Here is a 7,897-nt window from a genome sequence, read left to right as displayed (position 1 = left end):
TGAGTTAGTCTCCATTATGAAGTTCTTCAAAAAAAGCTCAAGTGAACCAGCCTCATTTTCTGAGCCTTCAACCACAATTGGACATCCTGCCCCACCTGAATAAGCCTGCCACAAGCAATATGTACTGTATCCAACCCCAATCATGGTAACAGCTATCAAAAAGTAATTCATTTTCATGTGTTTATTTCCTTCCCCAGAGGAGAGGATATTGCTTTTGGGTCCGTTTGTTTGTCTGTTTGTCCACACAGAACTTTCGTGTTTTTCTGTGCAACTGCTTATTGGATTGAGACGAAATTTTCACCCTTCGTGTGACTACTCATGCAGAATGTTACAATGATAATTATGACGTTATAGGTCACGCGGTATAGCAGCCATATTGGGAAAACGGAACATCTTTTGACCTCTGTATGTCTGAAACCGCACCAAGGAAAAAACTGAAAATTAGTGCATAGAAAGTACTCCTCATGGGGAATGAACATTTTTTTAGGGCATGTAGTTATAAAATGGTCCACAGAAAAAAAATTAATGTCACCGTTCACATAATTTGGTAACCATGTTGTTTAAAAAAAAAAAAAAAAACCTTCAAAATACTTCTTCTCTGAAGTGATTGAACAGATCGAGGTGAAAGTTTACACATATGACCGCTTTCCCATGAGGAACAAAAGGTTCACACACATGACATCATCGGTCATATGGTTTGGCAGCCATGTTGCATTTACTATAAAACCCATAAAAATACACAACTCAAAAGAAGTCCTGGGCGAGGGTCTGCAATCTCTGATTGCTCTTTTTCTTGTTTGGTACATGTTTTATTTACACATTGTTTACTGCTTTTTTTCCTATCCTTTCTCCCCCACCCATACTCGCTCCCCCACCCCTCCCTGCTCCCCCTGCGTCCTCACTCCCCACCCCTTCTTGTTTTCCCTACCTCCTCTCTCCTCCACCACTCAAAAAAAAAAAAAACATGGAGTCTGAAACACTAACGGGTTCCTCCTGTGAAGCCCATTCTTATATATCAATTCCCCTAAACGCTGCCAATACGCCATTATACGGTAGCTGTAAGTTAGAAACACGTTCAGTAAGTTCGGTGGTCGTCCGGAAGACGTAAATCAAATAAGTCTACATTCTTCAATGTGCGTTGGAGATACGTTACACATAGGTTAGAAATAAGTTTCGGGTACGCTAAACATTACCTCGACGTATTTCGACTTAAGAGTAACTTACAAATAATGTGTGTCGACGTGTGTCAACGATCGCATAACATGCCTACACCTTATGGCCAGCGTATGCGGAACGTGTGAGTTATACGCTGGCATACCTCGAAAAATTTTGAGCATGCTTAAAATTTGTCGACGTGCTCGGCGTACTACAACATATGCCAGCGTGCTTCAGCGTGCTCTTAACGTATACAAAACTTACCCATAACGCATTCGACGTGTGCCAGCATATTTGGCAAATTTTTCATGCGTCGGCATACGCTGGTTAAAATGGCAAGGTGTGACAGGGCAATACGGTGATGTTGACACTTCGATGTCTAGTGCGGTTATGATTTGAATCGTCGAGCGGCAGCCTTTTAATAGGCTACGCCACGTGAACTTCGGCGATACGCTGCCGCGCTATGCATACGTTAGACTATCATTGGGCATACGTTGTGAACGCCGACAACACGCTAAGCATTCGTTGGTATAAGTTATCTATAAGTTATCGAAACGTTCTGTGTACGTTACTAATACATTATGCATATGTCCAACTTGTTATGAATACGCCAAAAACTTAAAAAAAACATCAATAGTTCAGCATACGCCAGCGTTTTACATACATTTTGATATGTTGCCTTACACTGGCTAAAACGTCAAGGTGTGACAGCCCCTTTAGGACTGTGTGATTTTTACTCCATAGGATAAGGCATATTCGAGGATGGAAACCAAGCACAGGGAGATATCGTTGATACCGTCAGAATTAATAATGTAGAAATTTTTATCAGTCTTTCTTCTTGCTCATGCAGAATGTCATGGACCACAAATGATATATTTCTGAAGGTGAACTCTGCTTTTTAGCTCGCCTGTTTGAAGAACAGAGAGCTATAGCGATATCCCCGGCGTGAGCATGAGCGTCAGCGTGGGCGTGAAAATGTTAAAGTTTTTGGTGCAAGTTATTTAGAAGCTTGCCATTCATTTTTAGCTCACCTGTTCGAAGAACAGAGAGCTATAGCGATACCCCCAGTGTGAGCGTGAGCATCAGCATCAGCGTGAGCGTGAAAATGTTAAAGTTGTTGGTGAAGTTATTTCCTTTCTAATGTTTTTATCTACCACACTATTTTTTACTGATTACAATATACAAATTCATATATTGCTTTAAAATTATCTGGATTAGACTTCACTGCAATGCTTTATAAAAAATATTATTAGACTAGTCTTTTAACCAGAGAGTTGGTGTCAAAGCCACCCAATGCTCGGCTGTTTATACATTTATCGTTTTTAAAAGACTAGTCTAATAATATATTTTTTTATAAAGCATTGCAGTGAAGTCTGATCCAAATCATTTTTAAGCAATATATGTATTTGTATATTGTAATCAGTAAAAAATAGTGTGGTAGATAAAAACATTAGAAAGGAAATAACTTGCACCAAAAACTTTAACATTTTCATGCTCACGCTGATGCTGACACTTACGCTGATGCTCACGCTCACGCCGGGGGTATCGCAATAGCTCTCAGTTCTTCGAACAGGTGAGCTAAATATGATAAATGTATAAACAGGCGAGCATTGGGTGGCTTTTACACCAACTCTGGTTACTTTTTTGAATTAAAATCAAGTGTTTGCATTTTTGTGAATTATTTTTAGCTCACCGGTTCGAAGAACAGAGAGCTATAGCAATACCCCGGCGTGAGCGTGAGCGTCAGCGTCAGCGTGAGCATGAAAATGTTAAACTTTTTGGTGCAAGTTATTTCCTTTCTTATGTTTTTATCTACCACACTATTTTTTACTGATTACAATATACAAATACATATATTGTTTTAAAATTATTTGGATCAGACTTCACTACAATGCTTTATTAAAAATATTATTAGACTCGTCTTTTAAAAACGATAAATGTATAAACAGGCGAGCATTTGGTGGCTTTGACACCAACTCTCTGGTTGGTTATCCTTTTTAGCTCGCCTCTTTGAAGAACAGAGAGCTATAGCGATACCCTCGGCGTGAGCATGAAAATGTTAAAGTTTTTCGTGCAAGTTATTTAGAAGCTTGCCATTCATTTAATATGTGTACTAGGATGTTGATATTTGGCCGGGAGGTTCCTTTGGGGTATATTATTGATGTAGTGAAGTTGAAATTAAAAAATAATTTCAAATGTTTTAAAAAAAATTCCTTACTCATGTATTTATCTACCACACTATATTTTACTGATTACAATATACAAATACATATATTGCATTAAAATTATTTTGATCAGACTTCACTGCAATGCTTTATAAAAAAATATTATTAGACTAATCTTTTCAAAACGATAAATGTATAAACAGGGGAGCATTGGGTGGCTTTGACACCAACTCTGGTTATTCTTCATTCGGAAGGAAGGAATGGAGACAGTTAGTGTTGTTTCTAAAGTGTGGGAGTGAGCGATATTGAAGGAAGGTTCAAATGAAATGGTGTCTGGTCATTGCAGACAGATGTTGGTAGTGGAAGAAGTGGGAGCAGTGATCTCAAAAAACGTTTACTTAGAGGGGTTGAAATATTGGTATAGGTTATTGGGGAGATGACCGAAAGGAAAAGGTTGTGAGGTAATTAGATTCAGTGTATTTTACTGTAGTTGTGAAAGGGATTATAATTTATTAATGAAGCATTTGTTTACTTAAGGTTGAAGGAAAGGCTTATGTAGCATGATTTCACATTTTTTGTAGTGAAGTGAAAGCACCCTGTGAAAGTAAATAAACTGACAGATGAAATTAACATGGTGTTGATAAAATACAGGCATGATGGATCAAATTATCTATTCCCATGGGCAAGTGACCTAATTTCCTAATCAACTTCCTTTTTAGTTGGTGCTGATTTTTTTTCATAGGTTGTGATTCAATTGTGTAAAGTCATTCTCAAATTGTACTCATATTTCCACATTCAGATTTTTACAATTATCTAATGTCTTACCTCTTGATTTTTGGTGTTCCACCATATATCATTCATGTAAATAGTTATTCCTTGACCTTGTGTTGCATCATAAAAACCAACCACTTTCAGAATAATGTTGCCGTTATCATCCAGTTGTGTATTTACAAGCTCATATTTTGAAGGGGGATCTCCGTTATCATCAAAATACATTGATTCACCCATATTATTGATAAAGTGAACTTTACGCATGTAAAAAAGCAGCTGAAAAACAATTATCTGATGAAACTTTAAAATGAAGGAAACTAAAGACAGAATGCCAGCTTTAAACCATTTTTGTTTCTATCCATGTGATGACATTCTCTACATAATTATATTTTTGTTCATAATTAATTGGTACACAAATAGCTTATTGAAAGATCAGTATATCCAAATCAAATAACTAAATCAAGTAGGAGAATGTGCATGGATATACTCCAGGTTAATTACAATAGCAATAACATTTCAGCCAAATTCCATCAACATATATTTTAAAGAAAGAATTAAAGCACTTTCTAGCAACAAATTATTCTGCAACAAAACTATGTGAAAGAAAGAAGACTACATTGCAGAATGGAGCAGTCATGATAATTATCATTCATTTAATGTCAACTCAAACATTTAACAGGTTGATTAGCCCTAAGTTTATCAAGGAATCTTTCAAATATTCCGGTTCTCTGTTTCAACTTCCAGTTCTGGGTTTGCAGCAACGGCAGGTGTCTCTCACGGTTCTCTGCCGACTCTCTCAAAGCGAAGTTTACAGTCTATTATCTCTCCCGTTTTATATGTTTATTTTCTCACATACATGGTCGGTTTTGTTTTGTTTCAAAAATCGTGCTTTTTTGTGAGTTGTCTTCGACCTTGTCGAACCGGATTCCTTGAGGCCGACATATCCTTCCCCTCTAGGTGTATGATCATTTTTATTTGTATTCTCTCTCAATCACCTTCAATTCCTATTTTCCCCATTTTCCCAACACCCAATCCCTCACAACTAAACACTCTGTTTCTTGTCTTAAATTCAAAAAACAAACAAAACAACTACCTTTCTTCCTGCATACCCCGAGTCCCGATCCTTCTTCTTCTTATTCTTCTTCTTCCTCCTTCTGCCGGCACACCATCTTTATTCTACTTGAGCTGACTCACTCTCACCATTATCTTCACAATTTCTTACTACAACCTTACATTCCTGAATCTTACCTATTCTTGAAAAAAAACCTGCCTTCTGCACCCTCTCTTACCCCCCCTTTCCCCAGCATCACAGAGCCTTTACTCCTCCTCATCTGGCCCCTCCCCTAGCTACTCTGCAACCCCCCACACTCATTCAACAACTCTACTTACCTCCACCTCCTCCCTTGTCCTACCCTCCCCATCCCCTCCCATCCCCTGCACCCAAAGCCACCTCCCCTCCCTCTTCCTAAAGACTGTTGACCTCAAACATCTGTGGCCTTCACTCAAACCTTTCAGATCTTTCCATACAGGTTGCCACTGACAAAGCAACATAATCTGCTGAACAGAAACTTTCCTCCCTCAAGGCGTCCCTGACTCCCAAATCTCACCCTGGTTACTCTCTCCGCCGGTATGACAGACCTGAGCCTCGTCCTGGTGGAGGTGTTGCTATCTTCATCAAAGACTCTATTCCACACTCTCCATACACTGCCCTCACTCCCCCACACCCCCAGGTATACCTCTGGCTACGCCTTCCACTCCACTCCCACCTAATGTTTATATGTACACTATACTGTCCACCAAACAGTGATGACTCCATTGACACCTCACTATCCTAAAACATAGACCAACATCTATCTTCTTATCCAAACTCTTTCTTCCTCATATCTGGTGACTTCAATTGTCATCATGCCAGTTTGCTTGGTGTGGTGTGGGTACCTCTCTCACCTGTCATAGCACTTCAGCAAAAGCTTTCTGCAACTCATTGGGACTGAGTCAATTGGTCAATTTCCCAACCAGGATCTCAACCAATGGTACTCCATCTCTTCTGGATATGATTTTGACAAATTTTCCTGAAAATATCTGCTGTTCTTCCTCCACTCCATTCGGTTCTTCTGATCTTGTCCTTTTCAAAGTGGACATCTCTCTGGCTGTTATCAGAGAACCACCTCAGTGCCGTTGAGTCTGGCATTTCACTCAAGCCGACTGCCAGGGTCTCGAAACAGCCATCAAACTTGTAGACTGATCTCCCATCGCTACTTTTTCCAAAATAAACTCATCCTGGGAATTCTTTCAAAGAAACTTGCTCTCCCTCATGCACAGATTTATCCCCTCTCGTCTTCAGTTGTCCAACCCTACGTCCCGCCCTTGGTTCACCGAAGTTTGGGTGAGGCAATTTTCCTGAAACCACTTGCCTTTGTCTCATGGAAAGCAAACCCGACTGAGGGTAATCTCAGTTCCTTCCATAAAGCTCGGAACAAGTGTGTATCTACCCTCAGCAGTACCAGAAAACAACATCTTTATAAGCTCATGTCTGAACTCTCAAACCTCTCTCCCTCCTCCAAATCCTAGTTGTGTCTAATCTCTTTCTGGTGAATGTTCCCCTCTCCATCCCCTCCCTTACCTCAAATGGCCGCACTTCTGATACCGCACGTGAAAAGGCTGAATGTCTAAAGTCAGTGTTTGCATCGATATCTTCTGTCCAAACCCATTGCTTTCTGTACCCATCTGACCCAGTCACACCCAACTGTCCCTGGACTCTGTGTCCTTTTCTCCTGACAAGGTGGAGAGCTTGCTGTCAAAGCTCGACTCAGATTCTGCAACCGGTCCAGACAGCATCAGCCCACGTGTCCTAAAAACCTGCTCTTCTGCTCTTGCTCACCCTCTATCTGTTCTTTTCACACTTTCCTTTGCGTCAGGTCAAATACCATCTTCTTGTAAGTCCACAAATATCACTGCCCTGCATAAAAAATGTGAAAAAACAGATCCCTACAACTACAGACCAATCAGCCTTCTACCAATCATCAGTAAGGTTATGGAATCCAGCACAGCTTCAGACATTAAATCCTTCCTCTTCTCCAATAACTTGATTTCTGATTATCAATTTGGTTTCAGACCAGGTCACTCTACCCTGGATTTGCTGTTTCTGCTCTCCCAAAAATGGATGGAGGTCCTCAATGCCGGACATGAAATCGGAGCCATATCCCAAGACATATCGCGTGCTTTTGATGTGGTCTGGCACCCTGCCCTGTTCACCAAACTCTCTTCCTATTGTATCCAAGACCATCTCCACTCATGGCTCACAGACTTCCTCTCCTGTCACAATCAACGTGTGGCCCTAAATGTAGTTCTTTTATCCCCTCCTCCTGCCCAGGCAGTAGTTCCTCAAGGCTGCGTTCTGGGCCCTGTTCCTTTTTTGATTTTCTTCAATGATCTCTCCGACCCTCTGGAAAATCCTCTTTATCTCTTTACTGATGACTTTGCTGATGCTATCTCTTTGCATTAAAAACAGAGTTATCGCCATACATATATCAGAAATGTTTTTCTTGTACGTAATGGAAAAGGTGTCCTTTCTCAGATTTTTTTTCCCCCAATCTTTTTGTCTTCCACAAATTTCTCATGATGCTCGAATAAAGATAATTTGTTATTGGATAAATTTGATAAAATAATGTTTTTATCTAATAATCATCATGATGTGGTGACAATATTGAAATAAAATTGACCTGCCAATGCTTGACATCATATGTGCTGCCGCATGTTCTATTCTGAAAAGGTCCGTATCCAGAGACACATATGTGAAGGTTATGCAA

This window comes from Eptatretus burgeri, chromosome 1 (assembly GCF_056783735.1).
Source record: "Eptatretus burgeri isolate ZD-2024b chromosome 1, Ebu_testis_v1, whole genome shotgun sequence".
NCBI classification, from domain to species: domain Eukaryota; kingdom Metazoa; phylum Chordata; class Myxini; order Myxiniformes; family Myxinidae; genus Eptatretus; species Eptatretus burgeri.
The sequence above is the reverse complement of the archived record's forward strand: the minus strand, read 5'-3'. Positions refer to the sequence as shown.